The sequence below is a fragment of the Festucalex cinctus genome, chromosome 1 (genome assembly GCF_051991245.1).
Source record: "Festucalex cinctus isolate MCC-2025b chromosome 1, RoL_Fcin_1.0, whole genome shotgun sequence".
NCBI lineage: Eukaryota > Metazoa > Chordata > Actinopteri > Syngnathiformes > Syngnathidae > Festucalex > Festucalex cinctus.
Window position 1 is genome coordinate 59,124,443 of NC_135411.1, and position 22,822 is coordinate 59,147,264.

The 22,822-nt window shown below is 44.2% G+C and overlaps 41 non-coding genes across 41 annotated transcripts; all 41 read left to right on the forward strand.

Annotated features, from left to right (window-relative positions):
* Positions 1 to 810: 810 nt before the first annotated feature.
* Positions 811 to 882, forward strand: trnah-gug (transfer RNA histidin (anticodon GUG)). The gene has a single exon. It is a non-coding gene; the product is annotated as a tRNA-His (tRNA).
* Positions 883 to 1,567: 685 nt separating this feature from the next.
* Positions 1,568 to 1,640, forward strand: trnar-acg (transfer RNA arginine (anticodon ACG)). Its single transcript has one exon. It is a non-coding gene; the product is annotated as a tRNA-Arg (tRNA).
* Positions 1,641 to 1,950: 310 nt separating this feature from the next.
* On the forward strand, positions 1,951 to 2,022 carry trnah-gug (transfer RNA histidin (anticodon GUG)). The gene has a single exon. It is a non-coding gene; the product is annotated as a tRNA-His (tRNA).
* Positions 2,023 to 2,137: 115 nt separating this feature from the next.
* trnar-acg (transfer RNA arginine (anticodon ACG)) lies at positions 2,138 to 2,210 on the forward strand. Its single transcript has one exon. It is a non-coding gene; the product is annotated as a tRNA-Arg (tRNA).
* Positions 2,211 to 2,516: 306 nt separating this feature from the next.
* trnah-gug (transfer RNA histidin (anticodon GUG)) lies at positions 2,517 to 2,588 on the forward strand. The gene has a single exon. It is a non-coding gene; the product is annotated as a tRNA-His (tRNA).
* A 1,069-nt stretch (positions 2,589 to 3,657) lies between these two features.
* Positions 3,658 to 3,729, forward strand: trnah-gug (transfer RNA histidin (anticodon GUG)). Its single transcript has one exon. It is a non-coding gene; the product is annotated as a tRNA-His (tRNA).
* A 115-nt stretch (positions 3,730 to 3,844) lies between these two features.
* Positions 3,845 to 3,917, forward strand: trnar-acg (transfer RNA arginine (anticodon ACG)). Its single transcript has one exon. It is a non-coding gene; the product is annotated as a tRNA-Arg (tRNA).
* Positions 3,918 to 4,227: 310 nt separating this feature from the next.
* On the forward strand, positions 4,228 to 4,299 carry trnah-gug (transfer RNA histidin (anticodon GUG)). The gene has a single exon. It is a non-coding gene; the product is annotated as a tRNA-His (tRNA).
* A 113-nt stretch (positions 4,300 to 4,412) lies between these two features.
* Positions 4,413 to 4,485, forward strand: trnar-acg (transfer RNA arginine (anticodon ACG)). Its single transcript has one exon. It is a non-coding gene; the product is annotated as a tRNA-Arg (tRNA).
* A 497-nt stretch (positions 4,486 to 4,982) lies between these two features.
* trnar-acg (transfer RNA arginine (anticodon ACG)) lies at positions 4,983 to 5,055 on the forward strand. The gene has a single exon. It is a non-coding gene; the product is annotated as a tRNA-Arg (tRNA).
* Positions 5,056 to 5,365: 310 nt separating this feature from the next.
* Positions 5,366 to 5,437, forward strand: trnah-gug (transfer RNA histidin (anticodon GUG)). Its single transcript has one exon. It is a non-coding gene; the product is annotated as a tRNA-His (tRNA).
* A 115-nt stretch (positions 5,438 to 5,552) lies between these two features.
* Positions 5,553 to 5,625, forward strand: trnar-acg (transfer RNA arginine (anticodon ACG)). Its single transcript has one exon. It is a non-coding gene; the product is annotated as a tRNA-Arg (tRNA).
* Positions 5,626 to 5,935: 310 nt separating this feature from the next.
* trnah-gug (transfer RNA histidin (anticodon GUG)) lies at positions 5,936 to 6,007 on the forward strand. The gene has a single exon. It is a non-coding gene; the product is annotated as a tRNA-His (tRNA).
* A 113-nt stretch (positions 6,008 to 6,120) lies between these two features.
* On the forward strand, positions 6,121 to 6,193 carry trnar-acg (transfer RNA arginine (anticodon ACG)). Its single transcript has one exon. It is a non-coding gene; the product is annotated as a tRNA-Arg (tRNA).
* Positions 6,194 to 7,073: 880 nt separating this feature from the next.
* trnah-gug (transfer RNA histidin (anticodon GUG)) lies at positions 7,074 to 7,145 on the forward strand. Its single transcript has one exon. It is a non-coding gene; the product is annotated as a tRNA-His (tRNA).
* A 498-nt stretch (positions 7,146 to 7,643) lies between these two features.
* trnah-gug (transfer RNA histidin (anticodon GUG)) lies at positions 7,644 to 7,715 on the forward strand. Its single transcript has one exon. It is a non-coding gene; the product is annotated as a tRNA-His (tRNA).
* Positions 7,716 to 8,209: 494 nt separating this feature from the next.
* Positions 8,210 to 8,281, forward strand: trnah-gug (transfer RNA histidin (anticodon GUG)). Its single transcript has one exon. It is a non-coding gene; the product is annotated as a tRNA-His (tRNA).
* Positions 8,282 to 8,779: 498 nt separating this feature from the next.
* On the forward strand, positions 8,780 to 8,851 carry trnah-gug (transfer RNA histidin (anticodon GUG)). The gene has a single exon. It is a non-coding gene; the product is annotated as a tRNA-His (tRNA).
* Positions 8,852 to 9,345: 494 nt separating this feature from the next.
* trnah-gug (transfer RNA histidin (anticodon GUG)) lies at positions 9,346 to 9,417 on the forward strand. Its single transcript has one exon. It is a non-coding gene; the product is annotated as a tRNA-His (tRNA).
* A 685-nt stretch (positions 9,418 to 10,102) lies between these two features.
* On the forward strand, positions 10,103 to 10,175 carry trnar-acg (transfer RNA arginine (anticodon ACG)). Its single transcript has one exon. It is a non-coding gene; the product is annotated as a tRNA-Arg (tRNA).
* A 310-nt stretch (positions 10,176 to 10,485) lies between these two features.
* trnah-gug (transfer RNA histidin (anticodon GUG)) lies at positions 10,486 to 10,557 on the forward strand. The gene has a single exon. It is a non-coding gene; the product is annotated as a tRNA-His (tRNA).
* A 1,068-nt stretch (positions 10,558 to 11,625) lies between these two features.
* trnah-gug (transfer RNA histidin (anticodon GUG)) lies at positions 11,626 to 11,697 on the forward strand. Its single transcript has one exon. It is a non-coding gene; the product is annotated as a tRNA-His (tRNA).
* Positions 11,698 to 12,195: 498 nt separating this feature from the next.
* trnah-gug (transfer RNA histidin (anticodon GUG)) lies at positions 12,196 to 12,267 on the forward strand. Its single transcript has one exon. It is a non-coding gene; the product is annotated as a tRNA-His (tRNA).
* A 685-nt stretch (positions 12,268 to 12,952) lies between these two features.
* Positions 12,953 to 13,025, forward strand: trnar-acg (transfer RNA arginine (anticodon ACG)). Its single transcript has one exon. It is a non-coding gene; the product is annotated as a tRNA-Arg (tRNA).
* Positions 13,026 to 13,335: 310 nt separating this feature from the next.
* On the forward strand, positions 13,336 to 13,407 carry trnah-gug (transfer RNA histidin (anticodon GUG)). Its single transcript has one exon. It is a non-coding gene; the product is annotated as a tRNA-His (tRNA).
* Positions 13,408 to 13,522: 115 nt separating this feature from the next.
* On the forward strand, positions 13,523 to 13,595 carry trnar-acg (transfer RNA arginine (anticodon ACG)). Its single transcript has one exon. It is a non-coding gene; the product is annotated as a tRNA-Arg (tRNA).
* An 880-nt stretch (positions 13,596 to 14,475) lies between these two features.
* Positions 14,476 to 14,547, forward strand: trnah-gug (transfer RNA histidin (anticodon GUG)). Its single transcript has one exon. It is a non-coding gene; the product is annotated as a tRNA-His (tRNA).
* Positions 14,548 to 15,045: 498 nt separating this feature from the next.
* trnah-gug (transfer RNA histidin (anticodon GUG)) lies at positions 15,046 to 15,117 on the forward strand. Its single transcript has one exon. It is a non-coding gene; the product is annotated as a tRNA-His (tRNA).
* A 494-nt stretch (positions 15,118 to 15,611) lies between these two features.
* trnah-gug (transfer RNA histidin (anticodon GUG)) lies at positions 15,612 to 15,683 on the forward strand. Its single transcript has one exon. It is a non-coding gene; the product is annotated as a tRNA-His (tRNA).
* Positions 15,684 to 16,368: 685 nt separating this feature from the next.
* trnar-acg (transfer RNA arginine (anticodon ACG)) lies at positions 16,369 to 16,441 on the forward strand. Its single transcript has one exon. It is a non-coding gene; the product is annotated as a tRNA-Arg (tRNA).
* Positions 16,442 to 16,751: 310 nt separating this feature from the next.
* Positions 16,752 to 16,823, forward strand: trnah-gug (transfer RNA histidin (anticodon GUG)). Its single transcript has one exon. It is a non-coding gene; the product is annotated as a tRNA-His (tRNA).
* Positions 16,824 to 16,938: 115 nt separating this feature from the next.
* On the forward strand, positions 16,939 to 17,011 carry trnar-acg (transfer RNA arginine (anticodon ACG)). The gene has a single exon. It is a non-coding gene; the product is annotated as a tRNA-Arg (tRNA).
* An 880-nt stretch (positions 17,012 to 17,891) lies between these two features.
* trnah-gug (transfer RNA histidin (anticodon GUG)) lies at positions 17,892 to 17,963 on the forward strand. The gene has a single exon. It is a non-coding gene; the product is annotated as a tRNA-His (tRNA).
* A 498-nt stretch (positions 17,964 to 18,461) lies between these two features.
* Positions 18,462 to 18,533, forward strand: trnah-gug (transfer RNA histidin (anticodon GUG)). The gene has a single exon. It is a non-coding gene; the product is annotated as a tRNA-His (tRNA).
* Positions 18,534 to 19,027: 494 nt separating this feature from the next.
* Positions 19,028 to 19,099, forward strand: trnah-gug (transfer RNA histidin (anticodon GUG)). Its single transcript has one exon. It is a non-coding gene; the product is annotated as a tRNA-His (tRNA).
* A 1,068-nt stretch (positions 19,100 to 20,167) lies between these two features.
* On the forward strand, positions 20,168 to 20,239 carry trnah-gug (transfer RNA histidin (anticodon GUG)). Its single transcript has one exon. It is a non-coding gene; the product is annotated as a tRNA-His (tRNA).
* Positions 20,240 to 20,354: 115 nt separating this feature from the next.
* On the forward strand, positions 20,355 to 20,427 carry trnar-acg (transfer RNA arginine (anticodon ACG)). The gene has a single exon. It is a non-coding gene; the product is annotated as a tRNA-Arg (tRNA).
* Positions 20,428 to 20,737: 310 nt separating this feature from the next.
* trnah-gug (transfer RNA histidin (anticodon GUG)) lies at positions 20,738 to 20,809 on the forward strand. Its single transcript has one exon. It is a non-coding gene; the product is annotated as a tRNA-His (tRNA).
* Positions 20,810 to 21,303: 494 nt separating this feature from the next.
* trnah-gug (transfer RNA histidin (anticodon GUG)) lies at positions 21,304 to 21,375 on the forward strand. Its single transcript has one exon. It is a non-coding gene; the product is annotated as a tRNA-His (tRNA).
* Positions 21,376 to 21,873: 498 nt separating this feature from the next.
* trnah-gug (transfer RNA histidin (anticodon GUG)) lies at positions 21,874 to 21,945 on the forward strand. The gene has a single exon. It is a non-coding gene; the product is annotated as a tRNA-His (tRNA).
* Positions 21,946 to 22,439: 494 nt separating this feature from the next.
* Positions 22,440 to 22,511, forward strand: trnah-gug (transfer RNA histidin (anticodon GUG)). The gene has a single exon. It is a non-coding gene; the product is annotated as a tRNA-His (tRNA).
* The last annotated feature ends 311 nt before the right edge of the window (positions 22,512 to 22,822 follow it).

The following is a 22,822-nucleotide window of genomic DNA, read 5'->3' on the forward strand; positions in this document are numbered from 1 at the left end:
AAAATGGGAAAAGGTAGATGCTATCTCCAGGATATTCGAAAACCTAATTTCCACTGAATTGATGTTCAACATTTATGAATTGTATCAGTTTCAAGGAGCACTGGTGGACAATTTTATACCCAGGACATTCATTTGACAGTTTCACAGCAGTCCTGGTTCAGCAGCCTGGTTTTCGATTTGGGTCTTGGTGGAAGCAGCAGCTGCCAGTGATAGACAACTTTATCCACAAGAAAACAGCAGCGCAGCCGTGATCGTGTAGTGGTTAGTACTCTGCGTTGTGGTCGCAGCAACCCTGGTTCAAATCTGGGTCACGGCAGATGACTCAGCACTCTGCTTTAGGTTTTTACTGCCGATTGATAGAAAAGCCTTCCCGGTTCGAGGGACAATGACAATCCTCCACTAAGGCTTACAGAAGCTCACTTTCCTTTGAGGGGCTTGTGGCGCAATGGATAACGCGTCTGACTACGGATCAGAAGATTCTAGGTTCGGCTCCTGGCTAGCTCAACTCTTACTTTTCATTGTATAGTTCAACCTTTGTTTTCACCTGACTTTTGCACATGAATTCTTACAAAAATGGGAAAAGGTAGATGCTATCTCCAGGATATTCGAAAACCTAATTTCCACTGAATTGATTTTCAACATTTATGAATTGTATCAGTTTCAAGGAGCACTGGTGGACGATTTTATGCCCAGGACATTTGACAGTTTCACAGCAGTCCTGGTTCAGCAGCCTGGTTTTCGATTTGGGTCTTGGTGGAAGCAGCAGCTGACAGGGATAGACAACTTTATCCACAAGAAAGCAGAAGCGCAGCCGTGATTGTATAGTGGTTAGTATTCTGCGTTGTGGTCGCAGCAACCCTGGTTCAAATCCGGGTCACGGCAGTTGACTCAGCACTCTGCTTTAGGTTTTTACTGCCGATTGCTAGAAAAGCCTTCCCTCTTCGAGGGACAATGACAATCCTCCACTAAGGCTTACAGAAGCTCACTTTCATTTGAGGGGCTTGTGGCGCAATGGATAACGTGTCTGACTACAGATCAGAAGATTCTATGTTCGACTCCTGGCTCGCTCAACTCTTACTTTTCATTGTATAGTTCAACCTTTGTTTTCACATGACTTTTGCACATGAATTCTTACAAAAATGGGAAAAGATAGATGCTATCTCCAGGATATTCGAAAACCTAATTTCCACTGAATTGATGTTCAACATTTATGAATTGTATCAGTTTCAAGGAGCACTGGTGGACAATTTTATGCCCAGGACATTCATTTGACAGTTTCACAGCAGTCCTGGTTCAGCAGCCTGGTTTTCGATTTGGGTCTTGGTGGAAGCAGCAGCTGCCAGTGATAGACAACTTTATCCACAAGAAAACAGCAGCGCAGCCGTGATCGTGTAGTGGTTAGTACTCTGCGTTGTGGTCGCAGCAACCCTGGTTCAAATCTGGGTCACGGCAGATGACTCAGCACTCTGCTTTAGGTTTTTACTGCCGATTGATAGAAAAGCCTTCCTGGTTCGAGGGACAATGACAATCCTCCACTAAGGCTTACAGAAGCTCACTTTCCTTTGAGGGGCTTGTGGCGCAATGGATAACGCGTCTGACTACGGATCAGAAGATTCTAGGTTCGACTCCTGGCTAGCTCAACTCTTACTTTTCATTATATAGTTCAACCTTTGTTTTCACATGACTTTTGCACATGAATTCTTACAAAAATGGGAAAAGGTAGATGCTATCTCCAGGATATTCGAAAACCTAATTTCCACTGAATTGATGTTCAACATTTATGAATTGTATCAGTTTCAAGGAGCACTGGTGGACAATTTTATGCCCAGGACATTCATTAGACAGTTTCACAGCAGTCCTGGTTCAGCAGCCTGGTTTTCGATTTGGGTCTTGGTGGAAGCAGCAGCTGACAGTGATAGACAACTTCATCCACAAGAAAGCAGAAGCGCAGCCGTGATCGTATAGTGGTTAGTACTCTGCGTTGTGGTCGCAGCAACCCTGGTTCAAATCCGGGTCACGGCAGATGACTCAGCACTCTGCTTTAGGTTTTTACTGCCGATTGATAGAAAAGCCTTCCCCGTTCGAGGGACAATGACAATCCTCCACTAAGGCTTACAGAAGCTCACTTTCATTTGAGGGGCTTGTGGCGCAATGGATAACGCGTCTGACTACGGATCAGAAGATTCTAGGTTCGACTCCTGGCTAGCTCAACTCTTACTTTTCATTGTATAGTTCAACCTTTGTTTTCACCTGACTTTTGCACATGAATTCTTACAAAAATGGGAAAAGGTAGATGCTATCTCCAGGATATTCGAAAACCTAATTTCCACTGAATTGATTTTCAACATTTATGAATTGTATCAGTTTCAAGGAGCACTGGTGGACGATTTTATGCCCAGGACATTTGACAGTTTCACAGCAGTCCTGGTTCAGCAGCCTGGTTTTCGATTTGGGTCTTGGTGGAAGCAGCAGCTGACAGGGATAGACAACTTTATCCACAAGAAAGCAGAAGCGCAGCCGTGATTGTATAGTGGTTAGTATTCTGCGTTGTGGTCGCAGCAACCCTGGTTCAAATCCGGGTCACGGCAGTTGACTCAGCACTCTGCTTTAGGTTTTTACTGCCGATTGATAGAAAAGCCTTCCCTCTTCGAGGGACAATGACAATCCTCCACTAAGGCTTACAGAAGCTCACTTTCATTTGAGGGGCTTGTGGCGCAATGGATAACGTGTCTGACTACAGATCAGAAGATTCTATGTTCGACTCTTGGCTAGCTCAACTCTTACTTTTCATTGTATAGTTCAACCTTTGTTTTCACATGACTTTTGCACATGAATTCTTACAAAAATGGGAAAAGATTGATGCTATCTCCAGGATATTCGAAAACCTAATTTCCACTGAATTGATGTTCAACATTTATGAATTGTATCAGTTTCAAGGAGCACTGGTGGACAATTTTATGCCCAGGACATTCATTTGACAGTTTCACAGCAGTCCTGGTTCAGCAGCCTGGTTTTCGATTTGGGTCTTGGTGGAAGCAGCAGCTGACAATGATAGACAACTTTATCCACAAGAAAACAGAAGCGCAGCCGTGATCGTATAGTGGTTAGTACTCTGCGTTGTGGTCACAGCAACCCTGGTTCAAATCCGGGTCACGGCAGATGACTCAGCACTCTGCTTTAGGTTTTTACTGCCGATTGATAGAAAAGCCTTCCCGGTTCGAGGGACAATGACAATCCTCCACTAAGGCTTACAGAAGCTCACTTTCCTTTGAGGGGCTTGTGTTCGCAATGGATAACGCGTCTGACTACGGATCAGAAGATTCTAGGTTCGACTCCTGGCTAGCTCAACTCTTACTTTTCATTATATAGTTCAACCTTTGTTTTCACATGACTTTTGCACATAAATTCTTACAAAAATGGGAAAAGGTAGATGCTATCTCCAGGATATTCGAAAACCTAATTTCCACTGAATTGATGTTCAACATTTATGAATTGTATCAGTTTCAAGGAGCACTGGTGGACAATTTTATGCCCAGGACATTCATTTGACAGTTTCACAGCAGTCCTGGTTCAGCAGCCTGGTTTTCGATTTGGGTCTTGGTGGAAGCAGCAGCTGACAGTGATAGACAACTTTATCCACAAGAAAGCAGAAGCGCAGCCGTGATCGTATAGTGGTTAGTACTCTGCGTTGTGGTCGCAGCAACCCTGGTTCAAATCCGGGTCACGGCAGATGACTCAGCACTCTGCTTTAGGTTTTTACTGCCGATTGATAGAAAAGCCTTCCCTGTTCGAGGGACAATGACAATCCTCCACTAAGGCTTACAGAAGCTCACTTTCCTTTAAGGGGCTTGTGGCGCAATGGATAACGCGTCTGACTACGGATCAGAAGATTCTAGGTTCGACTCCTGGCTAGCTTAACTCTTACTTTTCATTGTATAGTTCAACCTTTGTTTTCACATGACTTTTGCACATAAATTCTTACAAAAATGGGAAAAGGTAGATGCTATCTCCAGGATATTCGAAAACCTAATTTCCACTGAATTGATGTTCAACATTTATGAATTGTATCAGTTTCAAGGAGCACTGGTGGACAATTTTATGCCCAGGACATTCATTTGACAGTTTCACAGCAGTCCTGGTTCAGCAGCCTGGTTTTCGATTTGGGTCTTGGTGGAAGCAGCAGCTGACAGTGATAGACAACTTTATCCACAAGAAAGCAGAAGCGCAGCCGTGATCGTATAGTGGTTAGTACTCTGCGTTGTGGTCGCAGCAACCCTGGTTCAAATCCGGGTCACGGCAGATGACTCAGCACTCTGCTTTAGGTTTTTACTGCCGATTGATAGAAAAGCCTTCCGTTCGAGGGACAATGACAATCCTCCACTAAGGCTTACAGAAGCTCACTTTCCTTTGAGGGGCTTGTGGCGCAATGGATAATGCGTCTGACTACGGATCAGAAGATTCTAGGTTCGACTCCTGGCTAGCTCAACTCTTTCTTTTCATTGTATAGTTCAACCTTTGTTTTCACATGACTTTTGCACATGAATTCTTACAAAAATGGGAAAAGGTAGATGCTATCTCCAGGATATTCGAAAACCTAATTTCCACTGAATTGATGTTCAACATTTATGAATTGTATCAGTTTCAAGGAGCACTGGTGGACAATTTTATGCCCAGGACATTCATTTGACAGTTTCACAGCAGTCCTGGTTCAGCAGCCTGGTTTTCGATTTGAGTCTTGGTGGAAGCAGCAGCTGCCAGTGATAGACAACTTTATCCACAAGAAAACAGCAGCGCAGCCGTGATCGTGTAGTGGTTAGTACTCTGCGTTGTGGTCGCAGCAACCCTGGTTCAAATCTGGGTCACGGCAGATGACTCAGCACTCTGCTTTAGGTTTTTACTGCCGATTGATAGAAAAGCCTTCCTGGTTCGAGGGACAATGACAATCCTCCACTAAGGCTTACAGAAGCTCACTTTCCTTTGAGGGGCTTGTGGCGCAATGGATAACGCGTCTGACTACGGATCAGAAGATTCTAGGTTCGACTCCTGGCTAGCTCAACTCTTACTTTTCATTATATAGTTCAACCTTTGTTTTCACATGACTTTTGCACATAAATTCTTACAAAAATGGGAAAAGGTAGATGCTATCTCCAGGATATTCGAAAACCTAATTTCCACTGAATTGATGTTCAACATTTATGAATTGTATCAGTTTCAAGGAGCACTGGTGGACAATTTTATGCCCAGGACATTCATTTGACAGTTTCACAGCAGTCCTGGTTCAGCAGCCTGGTTTTCGATTTGGGTCTTGGTGGAAGCAGCAGCTGACAGTGATAGACAACTTTATCCACAAGAAAGCAGAAGCGCAGCCGTGATCGTATAGTGGTTAGTACTCTGCGTTGTGGTCGCAGCAACCCTGGTTCAAATCCGGGTCACGGCAGATGACTCAGCACTCTGCTTTAGGTTTTTACTGCCGATTGATAGAAAAGCCTTCCCTGTTCGAGGGACAATGACAATCCTCCACTAAGGCTTACAGAAGCTCACTTTCCTTTAAGGGGCTTGTGGCGCAATGGATAACGCGTCTGACTACGGATCAGAAGATTCTAGGTTCGACTCCTGGCTAGCTTAACTCTTACTTTTCATTGTATAGTTCAACCTTTGTTTTCACATGACTTTTGCACATAAATTCTTACAAAAATGGGAAAAGGTAGATGCTATCTCCAGGATATTCGAAAACCTAATTTCCACTGAATTGATGTTCAACATTTATGAATTGTATCAGTTTCAAGGAGCACTGGTGGACAATTTTATGCCCAGGACATTCATTTGACAGTTTCACAGCAGTCCTGGTTCAGCAGCCTGGTTTTCGATTTGGGTCTTGGTGGAAGCAGCAGCTGACAGTGATAGACAACTTTATCCACAAGAAAGCAGAAGCGCAGCCGTGATCGTATAGTGGTTAGTACTCTGCGTTGTGGTCGCAGCAACCCTGGTTCAAATCCGGGTCACGGCAGATGACTCAGCACTCTGCTTTAGGTTTTTACTGCCGATTGATAGAAAAGCCTTCCGTTCGAGGGACAATGACAATCCTCCACTAAGGCTTACAGAAGCTCACTTTCCTTTGAGGGGCTTGTGGCGCAATGGATAATGCGTCTGACTACGGATCAGAAGATTCTAGGTTCGACTCCTGGCTAGCTCAACTCTTTCTTTTCATTGTATAGTTCAACCTTTGTTTTCACATGACTTTTGCACATGAATTCTTACAAAAATGGGAAAAGGTAGATGCTATCTCCAGGATATTCGAAAACCTAATTTCCACTGAATTGATGTTCAACATTTATGAATTGTATCAGTTTCAAGGAGCACTGGTGGACAATTTTATGCCCAGGACATTCATTTGACAGTTTCACAGCAGTCCTGGTTCAGCAGCCTGGTTTTCGATTTGAGTCTTGGTGGAAGCAGCAGCTGCCAGTGATAGACAACTTTATCCACAAGAAAACAGCAGCGCAGCCGTGATCGTGTAGTGGTTAGTACTCTGCGTTGTGGTCGCAGCAACCCTGGTTCAAATCTGGGTCACGGCAGATGACTCAGCACTCTGCTTTAGGTTTTTACTGCCGATTGATAGAAAAGCCTTCCTGGTTCGAGGGACAATGACAATCCTCCACTAAGGCTTACAGAAGCTCACTTTCCTTTGAGGGGCTTGTGGCGCAATGGATAACGCGTCTGACTACGGATCAGAAGATTCTAGGTTCGACTACTGGCTAGCTCAACTCTTACTTTTCATTATATAGTTCAACCTTTGTTTTCACATGACTTTTGCACATGAATTCTTACAAAAATGGGAAAAGGTAGATGCTATCTCCAGGATATTCGAAAACCTAATTTCCACTGAATTGATGTTCAACATTTATGAATTGTATCAGTTTCAAGGAGCACTGGTGGACAATTTTATGCCCAGGACATTCATTAGACAGTTTCACAGCAGTCCTGGTTCAGCAGCCTGGTTTTCGATTTGGGTCTTGGTGGAAGCAGCAGCTGACAGTGATAGACAACTTCATCCACAAGAAAGCAGAAGCGCAGCCGTGATCGTATAGTGGTTAGTACTCTGCGTTGTGGTCGCAGCAACCCTGGTTCAAATCCGGGTCACGGCAGATGACTCAGCACTCTGCTTTAGGTTTTTACTGCCGATTGATAGAAAAGCCTTCCCCGTTCGAGGGACAATGACAATCCTCCACTAAGGCTTACAGAAGCTCACTTTCATTTGAGGGGCTTGTGGCGCAATGGATAACGTGTCTGACTACAGATCAGAAGATTCTAGGTTCGACTCCTGGCTCGCTCAACTCTTACTTTTCATTGTATAGTTCAACCTTTGTTTTCACATGACTTTTGCACATGAATTCTTACAAAAATGGGAAAAGATAGATGCTATCTCCAGGATATTCGAAAACCTAATTTCCACTGAATTGATGTTCAACATTTATGAATTGTATCAGTTTCAAGGAGCACTGGTGGACAATTTTATACCCAGGACATTCATTTGACAGTTTCACAGCAGTCCTGGTTCAGCAGCCTGGTTTTCGATTTGGGTCTTTGTGGAAGCAGCAGCTGACAGTGATAGACAACTTTATCCACAAGAAAACAGCAGCGCAGCCGTGATCGTGTAGTGGTTAGTACTCTGCGTTGTGGTCGCAGCAACCCTGGTTCAAATCCGGGTCACGGCAGATGACTCAGCACTCTGCTTTAGGTTTTTACTGCCGATTGATAGAAAAGCCTTCCCCGTTCGAGGGACAATGACAATCCTCCACTAAGGCTTACAGAAGCTCGCTTTCCTTTGAGGGGCTTGTGGCGCAATGGCTAACGCGTCTGACTACGGATCAGAAGATTCGAGGTTCGGCTCCTGGCTAGCTCAACTCTTACTTTTCATTGTATAGTTCAACCTTTGTTTTCACCTGACTTTTGCACATGAATTCTTACAAAAATGGGAAAAGGTAGATGCTATCTCCAGGATATTCGAAAACCTAATTTCCACTGAATTGATTTTCAACATTTATGAATTGTATCAGTTTCAAGGAGCACTGGTGGACGATTTTATGCCCAGGACATTTGACAGTTTCACAGCAGTCCTGGTTCAGCAGCCTGGTTTTCGATTTGGGTCTTGGTGGAAGCAGCAGCTGACAGGGATAGACAACTTTATCCACAAGAAAGCAGAAGCGCAGCCGTGATTGTATAGTGGTTAGTATTCTGCGTTGTGGTCGCAGCAACCCTGGTTCAAATCCGGGTCACGGCAGTTGACTCAGCACTCTGCTTTAGGTTTTTACTGCCGATTGCTAGAAAAGCCTTCCCTCTTCGAGGGACAATGACAATCCTCCACTAAGGCTTACAGAAGCTCACTTTCATTTGAGGGGCTTGTGGCGCAATGGATAACGTGTCTGACTACAGATCAGAAGATTCTATGTTCGACTCCTGGCTCGCTCAACTCTTACTTTTCATTGTATAGTTCAACCTTTGTTTTCACATGACTTTTGCACATGAATTCTTACAAAAATGGGAAAAGGTAGATGCTATCTCCAGGATATTCGAAAACCTAATTTCCACTGAATTGATGTTCAACATTTATGAATTGTATCAGTTTCAAGGAGCACTGGTGGACAATTTTATACCCAGGACATTCATTTGACAGTTTCACAGCAGTCCTGGTTCAGCAGCCTGGTTTTCGATTTGGGTCTTTGTGGAAGCAGCAGCTGACAGTGATAGACAACTTTATCCACAAGAAAACAGCAGCGCAGCCGTGATCGTGTAGTGGTTAGTACTCTGCGTTGTGGTCGCAGCAACCCTGGTTCAAATCCGGGTCACGGCAGATGACTCAGCACTCTGCTTTAGGTTTTTACTGCCGATTGATAGAAAAGCCTTCCCTGTTCGAGGGACAATGACAATCCTCCACTAAGGCTTACAGAAGCTCGCTTTCCTTTGAGGGGCTTGTGGCGCAATGGCTAACGCGTCTGACTACGGATCAGAAGATTCTAGGTTCGGCTCCTGGCTAGCTCAACTCTTACTTTTCATTGTATAGTTCAACCTTTGTTTTCACCTGACTTTTGCACATGAATTCTTACAAAAATGGGAAAAGGTAGATGCTATCTCCAGGATATTCGAAAACCTAATTTCCACTGAATTGATTTTCAACATTTATGAATTGTATCAGTTTCAAGGAGCACTGGTGGACGATTTTATGCCCAGGACATTTGACAGTTTCACAGCAGTCCTGGTTCAGCAGCCTGGTTTTCGATTTGGGTCTTGGTGGAAGCAGCAGCTGACAGGGATAGACAACTTTATCCACAAGAAAGCAGAAGCGCAGCCGTGATTGTATAGTGGTTAGTATTCTGCGTTGTGGTCGCAGCAACCCTGGTTCAAATCCGGGTCACGGCAGTTGACTCAGCACTCTGCTTTAGGTTTTTACTGCCGATTGCTAGAAAAGCCTTCCCTCTTCGAGGGACAATGACAATCCTCCACTAAGGCTTACAGAAGCTCACTTTCATTTGAGGGGCTTGTGGCGCAATGGATAACGTGTCTGACTACAGATCAGAAGATTCTATGTTCGACTCCTGGCTCGCTCAACTCTTACTTTTCATTGTATAGTTCAACCTTTGTTTTCACATGACATTTGCACATGAATTCTTACAAAAATGGGAAAAGATAGATGCTATCTCCAGGATATTCGAAAACCTAATTTCCACTGAATTGATGTTCAACATTTATGAATTGTATCAGTTTCAAGGAGCACTGGTGGACAATTTTATGCCCAGGACATTCATTTGACAGTTTCACAGCAGTCCTGGTTCAGCAGCCTGGTTTTCGATTTGGGTCTTGGTGGAAGCAGCAGCTGCCAGTGATAGACAACTTTATCCACAAGAAAACAGCAGCGCAGCCGTGATCGTGTAGTGGTTAGTACTCTGCGTTGTGGTCGCAGCAACCCTGGTTCAAATCTGGGTCACGGCAGATGACTCAGCACTCTGCTTTAGGTTTTTACTGCCGATTGATAGAAAAGCCTTCCTAGTTCGAGGGACAATGACAATCCTCCACTAAGGCTTACAGAAGCTCACTTTCCTTTGAGGGGCTTGTGGCGCAATGGATAACGCGTCTGACTACGGATCAGAAGATTCTAGGTTCGACTCCTGGCTAGCTCAACTCTTACTTTTCATTATATAGTTCAACCTTTGTTTTCACATGACTTTTGCACATGAATTCTTACAAAAATGGGAAAAGGTAGATGCTATCTCCAGGATATTCGAAAACCTAATTTCCACTGAATTGATGTTCAACATTTATGAATTGTATCAGTTTCAAGGAGCACTGGTGGACAATTTTATGCCCAGGACATTCATTAGACAGTTTCACAGCAGTCCTGGTTCAGCAGCCTGGTTTTCGATTTGGGTCTTGGTGGAAGCAGCAGCTGACAGTGATAGACAACTTCATCCACAAGAAAGCAGAAGCGCAGCCGTGATCGTATAGTGGTTAGTACTCTGCGTTGTGGTCGCAGCAACCCTGGTTCAAATCCGGGTCACGGCAGATGACTCAGCACTCTGCTTTAGGTTTTTACTGCCGATTGATAGAAAAGCCTTCCCCGTTCGAGGGACAATGACAATCCTCCACTAAGGCTTACAGAAGCTCACTTTCATTTGAGGGGCTTGTGGCGCAATGGATAACGCGTCTGACTACGGATCAGAAGATTCTAGGTTCGACTACTGGCTAGCTCAACTCTTACTTTTCATTATATAGTTCAACCTTTGTTTTCACATGACTTTTGCACATGAATTCTTACAAAAATGGGAAAAGGTAGATGCTATCTCCAGGATATTCGAAAACCTAATTTCCACTGAATTGATGTTCAACATTTATGAATTGTATCAGTTTCAAGGAGCACTGGTGGACAATTTTATGCCCAGGACATTCATTAGACAGTTTCACAGCAGTCCTGGTTCAGCAGCCTGGTTTTCGATTTGAGTCTTGGTGGAAGCAGCAGCTGCCAGTGATAGACAACTTTATCCACAAGAAAACAGCAGCGCAGCCGTGATCGTGTAGTGGTTAGTACTCTGCGTTGTGGTCGCAGCAACCCTGGTTCAAATCTGGGTCACGGCAGATGACTCAGCACTCTGCTTTAGGTTTTTACTGCCGATTGATAGAAAAGCCTTCCTGGTTCGAGGGACAATGACAATCCTCCACTAAGGCTTACAGAAGCTCACTTTCCTTTGAGGGGCTTGTGGCGCAATGGATAACGCGTCTGACTACGGATCAGAAGATTCTAGGTTCGACTACTGGCTAGCTCAACTCTTACTTTTCATTATATAGTTCAACCTTTGTTTTCACATGACTTTTGCACATGAATTCTTACAAAAATGGGAAAAGGTAGATGCTATCTCCAGGATATTCGAAAACCTAATTTCCACTGAATTGATGTTCAACATTTATGAATTGTATCAGTTTCAAGGAGCACTGGTGGACAATTTTATGCCCAGGACATTCATTAGACAGTTTCACAGCAGTCCTGGTTCAGCAGCCTGGTTTTCGATTTGGGTCTTGGTGGAAGCAGCAGCTGACAGTGATAGACAACTTCATCCACAAGAAAGCAGAAGCGCAGCCGTGATCGTATAGTGGTTAGTACTCTGCGTTGTGGTCGCAGCAACCCTGGTTCAAATCCGGGTCACGGCAGATGACTCAGCACTCTGCTTTAGGTTTTTACTGCCGATTGATAGAAAAGCCTTCCCCATTCGAGGGACAATGACAATCCTCCACTAAGGCTTACAGAAGCTCACTTTCATTTGAGGGGCTTGTGGCGCAATGGATAACGTGTCTGACTACAGATCAGAAGATTCTAGGTTCGACTCCTGGCTCGCTCAACTCTTACTTTTCATTGTATAGTTCAACCTTTGTTTTCACATGACTTTTGCACATGAATTCTTACAAAACTGGGAAAAGATAGATGCTATCTCCAGGATATTCGAAAACCTAATTTCCACTGAATTGATGTTCAACATTTATGAATTGTATCAGTTTCAAGGAGCACTGGTGGACAATTTTATACCCAGGACATTCATTTGACAGTTTCACAGCAGTCCTGGTTCAGCAGCCTGGTTTTCGATTTGGGTCTTGGTGGAAGCAGCAGCTGACAGGGATAGACAACTTTATCCACAAGAAAGCAGAAGCGCAGCCGTGATTGTATAGTGGTTAGTATTCTGCGTTGTGGTCGCAGCAACCCTGGTTCAAATCCGGGTCACGGCAGTTGACTCAGCACTCTGCTTTAGGTTTTTACTGCCGATTGCTAGAAAAGCCTTCCCTCTTCGAGGGACAATGACAATCCTCCACTAAGGCTTACAGAAGCTCACTTTCATTTGAGGGGCTTGTGGCGCAATGGATAACGTGTCTGACTACAGATCAGAAGATTCTATGTTCGACTCCTGGCTCGCTCAACTCTTACTTTTCATTGTATAGTTCAACCTTTGTTTTCACATGACATTTGCACATGAATTCTTACAAAAATGGGAAAAGATAGATGCTATCTCCAGGATATTCGAAAACCTAATTTCCACTGAATTGATGTTCAACATTTATGAATTGTATCAGTTTCAAGGAGCACTGGTGGACAATTTTATGCCCAGGACATTCATTTGACAGTTTCACAGCAGTCCTGGTTCAGCAGCCTGGTTTTCGATTTGGGTCTTGGTGGAAGCAGCAGCTGCCAGTGATAGACAACTTTATCCACAAGAAAACAGCAGCGCAGCCGTGATCGTGTAGTGGTTAGTACTCTGCGTTGTGGTCGCAGCAACCCTGGTTCAAATCTGGGTCACGGCAGATGACTCAGCACTCTGCTTTAGGTTTTTACTGCCGATTGATAGAAAAGCCTTCCTAGTTCGAGGGACAATGACAATCCTCCACTAAGGCTTACAGAAGCTCACTTTCCTTTGAGGGGCTTGTGGCGCAATGGATAACGCGTCTGACTACGGATCAGAAGATTCTAGGTTCGACTCCTGGCTAGCTCAACTCTTACTTTTCATTATATAGTTCAACCTTTGTTTTCACATGACTTTTGCACATGAATTCTTACAAAAATGGGAAAAGGTAGATGCTATCTCCAGGATATTCGAAAACCTAATTTCCACTGAATTGATGTTCAACATTTATGAATTGTATCAGTTTCAAGGAGCACTGGTGGACAATTTTATGCCCAGGACATTCATTAGACAGTTTCACAGCAGTCCTGGTTCAGCAGCCTGGTTTTCGATTTGGGTCTTGGTGGAAGCAGCAGCTGACAGTGATAGACAACTTCATCCACAAGAAAGCAGAAGCGCAGCCGTGATCGTATAGTGGTTAGTACTCTGCGTTGTGGTCGCAGCAACCCTGGTTCAAATCCGGGTCACGGCAGATGACTCAGCACTCTGCTTTAGGTTTTTACTGCCGATTGATAGAAAAGCCTTCCCCGTTCGAGGGACAATGACAATCCTCCACTAAGGCTTACAGAAGCTCACTTTCATTTGAGGGGCTTGTGGCGCAATGGATAACGCGTCTGACTACGGATCAGAAGATTCTAGGTTCGACTCCTGGCTAGCTCAACTCTTACTTTTCATTGTATAGTTCAACCTTTGTTTTCACATGACTTTTGCACATGAATTCTTACAAAAATGGGAAAAGGTAGATGCTATCTCCAGGATATTCGAAAACCTAATTTCCACTGAATTGATGTTCAACATTTATGAATTGTATCAGTTTCAAGGAGCACTGGTGGACAATTTTATACCCAGGACATTCATTTGACAGTTTCACAGCAGTCCTGGTTCAGCAGCCTGGTTTTCGATTTGGGTCTTGGTGGAAGCAGCAGCTGCCAGTGATAGACAACTTTATCCACAAGAAAACAGCAGCGCAGCCGTGATCGTGTAGTGGTTAGTACTCTGCGTTGTGGTCGCAGCAACCCTGGTTCAAATCTGGGTCACGGCAGATGACTCAGCACTCTGCTTTAGGTTTTTACTGCCGATTGATAGAAAAGCCTTCCCGGTTCGAGGGACAATGACAATCCTCCACTAAGGCTTACAGAAGCTCACTTTCCTTTGAGGGGGTTGTGGTGCAATGGATAACGCGTCTGACTACGGATCAGAAGATTCTAGGTTCGACTACTGGCTAGCTCAACTCTTACTTTTCATTATATAGTTCAACCTTTGTTTTCACATGACTTTTGCACATGAATTCTTACAAAAATGGGAAAAGGTAGATGCTATCTCCAGGATATTCGAAAACCTAATTTCCACTGAATTGATGTTCAACATTTATGAATTGTATCAGTTTCAAGGAGCACTGGTGGACAATTTTATGCCCAGGACATTCATTAGACAGTTTCACAGCAGTCCTGGTTCAGCAGCCTGGTTTTCGATTTGGGCCTTGGTGGAAGCAGCAGCTGACAGTGATAGACAACTTCATCCACAAGAAAGCAGAAGCGCAGCCGTGATCGTATAGTGGTTAGTACTCTGCGTTGTGGTCGCAGCAACCCTGGTTCAAATCCGGGTCACGGCAGATGACTAAGCACTCTGCTTTAGGTTTTTACTGCCGATTGATAGAAAAGCCTTCCCCGTTCGAGGGACAATGACAATCCTCCACTAAGGCTTACAGAAGCTCACTTTCATTTGAGGGGCTTGTGGCGCAATGGATAACGTGTCTGACTACAGATCAGAAGATTCTAGGTTCGACTCCTGGCTCGCTCAACTCTTACTTTTCATTGTATAGTTCAACCTTTGTTTTCACATGACTTTTGCACATGAATTCTTACAAAACTGGGAAAAGATAGATGCTATCTCCAGGATATTCGAAAACCTAATTTCCACTGAATTGATGTTCAACATTTATGAATTGTATCAGTTTCAAGGAGCACTGGTGGACAATTTTATACCCAGGACATTCATTTGACAGTTTCACAGCAGTCCTGGTTCAGCAGCCTGGTTTTCGATTTGGGTCTTTGTGGAAGCAGCAGCTGACAGTGATAGACAACTTTATCCACAAGAAAACAGCAGCGCAGCCGTGATCGTGTAGTGGTTAGTACTCTGCGTTGTGGTCGCAGCAACCCTGGTTCAAATCCGGGTCACGGCAGATGACTCAGCACTCTGTTATAGGTTTTTACTGCCGATTGATAGAAAAGCCTTCCCCGTTCGAGGGACAATGACAATCCTCCACTAAGGCTTACAGAAGCTCGCTTTCCTTTGAGGGGCTTGTGGCGCAATGGCTAACGCGTCTGACTACGGATCAGAAGATTCTAGGTTCGGCTCCTGGCTAGCTCAAATCTTACTTTTCATTGTATAGTTCAACCTTTGTTTTCACCTGACTTTTGCACATGAATTCTTACAAAAATGGGAAAAGGTAGATGCTATCTCCAGGATATTCGAAAACCTAATTTCCACTGAATTGATTTTCAACATTTATGAATTGTATCAGTTTCAAGGAGCACTGGTGGACGATTTTATGCCCAGGACATTTGACAGTTTCACAGCAGTCCTGGTTCAGCAGCCTGGTTTTCGATTTGGGTCTTGGTGGAAGCAGCAGCTGACAGGGATAGACAACTTTATCCACAAGAAAGCAGAAGCGCAGCCGTGATTGTATAGTGGTTAGTATTCTGCGTTGTGGTCGCAGCAACCCTGGTTCAAATCCGGGTCACGGCAGTTGACTCAGCACTCTGCTTTAGGTTTTTACTGCCGATTGCTAGAAAAGCCTTCCCTCTTCGAGGGACAATGACAATCCTCCACTAAGGCTTACAGAAGCTCACTTTCATTTGAGGGGCTTGTGGCGCAATGGATAACGTGTCTGACTACAGATCAGAAGATTCTATGTTCGACTCCTGGCTCGCTCAACTCTTACTTTTCATTGTATAGTTCAACCTTTGTTTTCACATGACTTTTGCACATGAATTCTTACAAAAATGGGAAAAGATAGATGCTATCTCCAGGATATTCGAAAACCTAATTTCCACTGAATTGATGTTCAACATTTATGAATTGTATCAGTTTCAAGGAGCACTGGTGGACAATTTTATGCCCAGGACATTCATTTGACAGTTTCACAGCAGTCCTGGTTCAGCAGCCTGGTTTTCGATTTGGGTCTTGGTGGAAGCAGCAGCTGCCAGTGATAGACAACTTTATCCACAAGAAAACAGCAGCGCAGCCGTGATCGTGTTGTGGTTAGTACTCTGCGTTGTGGTCGCAGCAACCCTGGTTCAAATCCGGGTCACGGCAGATGACTCAGCACTCTGCTTTAGGTTTTTACTGCCGATTGATAGAAAAGCCTTCCCCGTTCGAGGGACAATGACAATCCTCCACTAAGGCTTACAGAAGCTCACTTTCCTTTGAGGGGCTTGTGGCGCAATGGATAACGCGTCTGACTACGGATCAGAAGTTTCTAGGTTCGACTCCTGGCTAGCTCAACTCTTACTTTTCATTATATAGTTCAACCTTTGTTTTCACATGACTTTTGCACATGAATTCTTACAAAAATGGGAAAAGGTAGATGCTATCTCCAGGATATTCGAAAACCTAATTTCCACTGAATTGATGTTCAACATTTATGAATTGTATCAGTTTCAAGGAGCACTGGTGGACAATTTTATGCCCAGGACATTCATTAGACAGTTTCACAGCAGTCCTGGTTCAGCAGCCTGGTTTTCGATTTGGGTCTTGGTGGAAGCAGCAGCTGACAGTGATAGACAACTTCATCCACAAGAAAGCAGAAGCGCAGCCGTGATCGTATAGTGGTTAGTACTCTGCGTTGTGGTCGCAGCAACCCTGGTTCAAATCCGGGTCACGGCAGATGACTCAGCACTCTGCTTTAGGTTTTTACTGCCGATTGATAGAAAAGCCTTCCCCGTTCGAGGGACAATGACAATCCTCCACTAAGGCTTACAGAAGCTCACTTTCATTTGAGGGGCTTGTGGCGCAATGGATAACGCGTCTGACTACGGATCAGAAGATTCTAGGTTCGACTCCTGGCTAGCTCAACTCTTACTTTTCATTGTATAGTTCAACCTTTGTTTTCACATGACTTTTGCACATGAATTCTTACAAAAATGGGAAAAGGTAGATGCTATCTCCAGGATATTCGAAAACCTAATTTCCACTGAATTGATGTTCAACATTTATGAATTGTATCAGTTTCAAGGAGCACTGGTGGACAATTTTATACCCAGGACATTCATTTGACAGTTTCACAGCAGTCCTGGTTCAGCAGCCTGGTTTTCGATTTGGGTCTTGGTGGAAGCAGCAGCTGCCAGTGATAGACAACTTTATCCACAAGAAAACAGCAGCGCAGCCGTGATCGTGTAGTGGTTAGTACTCTGCGTTGTGGTCGCAGCAACCCTGGTTCAAATCTGGGTCACGGCAGATGACTCAGCACTCTGCTTTAGGTTTTTACTGCCGATTGATAGAAAAGCCTTCCCGGTTCGAGGGACAATGACAATCCTCCACTAAGGCTTACAGAAGCTCACTTTCCTTTGAGGGGCTTGTGGCGCAATGGATAACGCGTCTGACTACGGATCAGAAGATTCTAGGTTCGACTACTGGCTAGCTCAACTCTTACTTTTCATTATATAGTTCAACCTTTGTTTTCACATGACTTTTGCACATGAATTCTTACAAAAATGGGAAAAGGTAGATGCTATCTCCAGGATATTCGAAAACCTAATTTCCACTGAATTGATGTTCAACATTTATGAATTGTATCAGTTTCAAGGAGCACTGGTGGACAATTTTATGCCCAGGACATTCATTAGACAGTTTCACAGCAGTCCTGGTTCAGCAGCCTGGTTTTCGATTTGGGCCTTGGTGGAAGCAGCAGCTGACAGTGATAGACAACTTCATCCACAAGAAAGCAGAAGCGCAGCCGTGATCGTATAGTGGTTAGTACTCTGCGTTGTGGTCGCAGCAACCCTGGTTCAAATCCGGGTCACGGCAGATGACTAAGCACTCTGCTTTAGGTTTTTACTGCCGATTGATAGAAAAGCCTTCCCCGTTCGAGGGACAATGACAATCCTCCACTAAGGCTTACAGAAGCTCACTTTCATTTGAGGGGCTTGTGGCGCAATGGATAACGTGTCTGACTACAGATCAGAAGATTCTAGGTTCGACTCCTGGCTCGCTCAACTCTTACTTTTCATTGTATAGTTCAACCTTTGTTTTCACATGACTTTTGCACATGAATTCTTACAAAAATGGGAAAAGATAGATGCTATCTCCAGGATATTCGAAAACCTAATTTCCACTGAATTGATGTTCAACATTTATGAATTGTATCAGTTTCAAGGAGCACTGGTGGACAATTTTATACCCAGGACATTCATTTGACAGTTTCACAGCAGTCCTGGTTCAGCAGCCTGGTTTTCGATTTGGGTCTTTGTGGAAGCAGCAGCTGACAGTGATAGACAACTTTATCCACAAGAAAACAGCAGCGCAGCCGTGATCGTGTAGTGGTTAGTACTCTGCGTTGTGGTCGCAGCAACCCTGGTTCAAATCCGGGTCACGGCAGATGACTCAGCACTCTGCTTTAGGTTTTTACTGCCGATTGATAGAAAAGCCTTCCCCGTTCGAGGGACAATGACAATCCTCCACTAAGGCTTACAGAAGCTCGCTTTCCTTTGAGGGGCTTGTGGCGCAATGGCTAACGCGTCTGACTACGGATCAGAAGATTCTAGGTTCGGCTCCTGGCTAGCTCAACTCTTACTTTTCATTGTATAGTTCAACCTTTGTTTTCACCTGACTTTTGCACATGAATTCTTACAAAAATGGGAAAAGGTAGATGCTATCTCCAGGATATTCGAAAACCTAATTTCCACTGAATTGATTTTCAACATTTATGAATTGTATCAGTTTCAAGGAGCACTGGTGGACGATTTTATGCCCAGGACATTTGACAGTTTCACAGCAGTCCTGGTTCAGCAGCCTGGTTTTCGATTTGGGTCTTGGTGGAAGCAGCAGCTGACAGGGATAGACAACTTTATCCACAAGAAAGCAGAAGCGCAGCCGTGATTGTATAGTGGTTAGTATTCTGCGTTGTGGTCGCAGCAACCCTGGTTCAAATCCGGGTCACGGCAGTTGACTCAGCACTCTGCTTTAGGTTTTTACTGCCGATTGCTAGAAAAGCCTTCCCTCTTCGAGGGACAATGACAATCCTCCACTAAGGCTTACAGAAGCTCACTTTCATTTGAGGGGCTTGTGGCGCAATGGATAACGTGTCTGACTACAGATCAGAAGATTCTATGTTCGACTCCTGGCTCGCTCAACTCTTACTTTTCATTGTATAGTTCAACCTTTGTTTTCACATGACATTTGCACATGAATTCTTACAAAAATGGGAAAAGATAGATGCTATCTCCAGGATATTCGAAAACCTAATTTCCACTGAATTGATGTTCAACATTTATGAATTGTATCAGTTTCAAGGAGCACTGGTGGACAATTTTATGCCCAGGACATTCATTTGACAGTTTCACAGCAGTCCTGGTTCAGCAGCCTGGTTTTCGATTTGGGTCTTGGTGGAAGCAGCAGCTGCCAGTGATAGACAACTTTATCCACAAGAAAACAGCAGCGCAGCCGTGATCGTGTTGTGGTTAGTACTCTGCGTTGTGGTCGCAGCAACCCTGGTTCAAATCCGGGTCACGGCAGATGACTCAGCACTCTGCTTTAGGTTTTTACTGCCGATTGATAGAAAAGCCTTCCCCGTTCGAGGGACAATGACAATCCTCCACTAAGGCTTACAGAAGCTCACTTTCCTTTGAGGGGCTTGTGGCGCAATGGATAAAGCGTCTGACTACGGATCAGAAGTTTCTAGGTTCGACTCCTGGCTAGCTCAACTCTTACTTTTCATTATATAGTTCAACCTTTGTTTTCACATGACTTTTGCACATGAATTCTTACAAAAATGGGAAAAGGTAGATGCTATCTCCAGGATATTCGAAAACCTAATTTCCACTGAATTGATGTTCAACATTTATGAATTGTATCAGTTTCAAGGAGCACTGGTGGACAATTTTATGCCCAGGACATTCATTAGACAGTTTCACAGCAGTCCTGGTTCAGCAGCCTGGTTTTCGATTTGGGTCTTGGTGGAAGCAGCAGCTGACAGTGATAGACAACTTCATCCACAAGAAAGCAGAAGCGCAGCCGTGATCGTATAGTGGTTAGTACTCTGCGTTGTGGTCGCAGCAACCCTGGTTCAAATCCGGGTCACGGCAGATGACTCAGCACTCTGCTTTAGGTTTTTACTGCCGATTGATAGAAAAGCCTTCCCCGTTCGAGGGACAATGACAATCCTCCACTAAGGCTTACAGAAGCTCACTTTCATTTGAGGGGCTTGTGGCGCAATGGATAACGCGTCTGACTACGGATCAGAAGATTCTAGGTTCGACTCCTGGCTAGCTCAACTCTTACTTTTCATTGTATAGTTCAACCTTTGTTTTCACATGACTTTTGCACATGAATTCTTACAAAAATGGGAAAAGGTAGATGCTATCTCCAGGATATTCGAAAACCTAATTTCCACTGAATTGATGTTCAACATTTATGAATTGTATCAGTTTCAAGGAGCACTGGTGGACAATTTTATACCCAGGACATTCATTTGACAGTTTCACAGCAGTCCTGGTTCAGCAGCCTGGTTTTCGATTTGGGTCTTTGTGGAAGCAGCAGCTGACAGTGATAGACAACTTTATCCACAAGAAAACAGCAGCGCAGCCGTGATCGTGTAGTGGTTAGTACTCTGCGTTGTGGTCGCAGCAACCCTGGTTCAAATCCGGGTCACGGCAGATGACTCAGCACTCTGCTTTAGGTTTTTACTGCCGATTGATAGAAAAGCCTTCCCTGTTCGAGGGACAATGACAATCCTCCACTAAGGCTTACAGAAGCTCGCTTTCCTTTGAGGGGCTTGTGGCGCAATGGATAACGCGTTTGATTACGGATCAGAAGATTCTAGGTTCGGCTCCTGGCTAGCTCAACTCTTACTTTTCATTGTATAGTTCAACCTTTGTTTTCACCTGACTTTTGCACATGAATTCTTACAAAAATGGGAAAAGGTAGATGCTATCTCCAGGATATTCGAAAACCTAATTTCCACTGAATTGATTTTCAACATTTATGAATTGTATCAGTTTCAAGGAGCACTGGTGGACGATTTTATGCCCAGGACATTTGACAGTTTCACAGCAGTCCTGGTTCAGCAGCCTGGTTTTCGATTTGGGTCTTGGTGGAAGCAGCAGCTGACAGGGATAGACAACTTTATCCACAAGAAAGCAGAAGCGCAGCCGTGATTGTATAGTGGTTAGTATTCTGCGTTGTGGTCGCAGCAACCCTGGTTCAAATCCGGGTCACGGCAGATGACTCAGCACTCTGCTTTAGGTTTTTACTGCCGATTGATAGAAAAGCCTTCCCTCTTCGAGGGACAATGACAATCCTCCACTAAGGCTTACAGAAGCTCACTTTCGTTTGAGGGGCTTGTGGCGCAATGGATAACGTGTCTGACTACAGATCAGAAGATTCTATGTTCGACTCCTGGCTCGCTCAACTCTTACTTTTCATTGTATAGTTCAACCTTTGTTTTCACATGACTTTTGCACATGAATTCTTACAAAAATGGGAAAAGATAGATGCTATCTCCAGGATATTCGAAAACCTAATTTCCACTGAATTGATGTTCAACATTTATGAATTGTATCAGTTTCAAGGAGCACTGGTGGACAATTTTATACCCAGGACATTCATTTGACAGTTTCACAGCAGTCCTGGTTCAGCAGCCTGGTTTTCGATTTGGGTCTTTGTGGAAGCAGCAGCTGACAGTGATAGACAACTTTATCCACAAGAAAACAGCAGCGCAGCCGTGATCGTGTAGTGGTTAGTACTCTGCGTTGTGGTCGCAGCAACCCTGGTTCAAATCCGGGTCACGGCAGATGACTCAGCACTCTGCTTTAGGTTTTTACTGCCGATTGATAGAAAAGCCTTCCCCGTTCGAGGGACAATGACAATCCTCCACTAAGGCTTACAGAAGCTCGCTTTCCTTTGAGGGGCTTGTGGCGCAATGGCTAACGCGTCTGACTACGGATCAGAAGATTCTAGGTTCGGCTCCTGGCTAGCTCAACTCTTACTTTTCATTGTATAGTTCAACCTTTGTTTTCACCTGACTTTTGCACATGAATTCTTACAAAAATGGGAAAAGGTAGATGCTATCTCCAGGATATTCGAAAACCTAATTTCCACTGAATTGATTTTCAACATTTATGAATTGTATCAGTTTCAAGGAGCACTGGTGGACGATTTTATGCCCAGGACATTTGACAGTTTCACAGCAGTCCTGGTTCAGCAGCCTGGTTTTCGATTTGGGTCTTGGTGGAAGCAGCAGCTGACAGGGATAGACAACTTTATCCACAAGAAAGCAGAAGCGCAGCCGTGATTGTATAGTGGTTAGTATTCTGCGTTGTGGTCGCAGCAACCCTGGTTCAAATCCGGGTCACGGCAGTTGACTCAGCACTCTGCTTTAGGTTTTTACTGCCGATTGCTAGAAAAGCCTTCCCTCTTCGAGGGACAATGACAATCCTCCACTAAGGCTTACAGAAGCTCACTTTCATTTGAGGGGCTTGTGGCGCAATGGATAACGTGTCTGACTACAGATCAGAAGATTCTATGTTCGACTCCTGGCTCGCTCAACTCTTACTTTTCATTGTATAGTTCAACCTTTGTTTTCACATGACTTTTGCACATGAATTCTTACAAAAATGGGAAAAGATAGATGCTATCTCCAGGATATTCGAAAACCTAATTTCCACTGA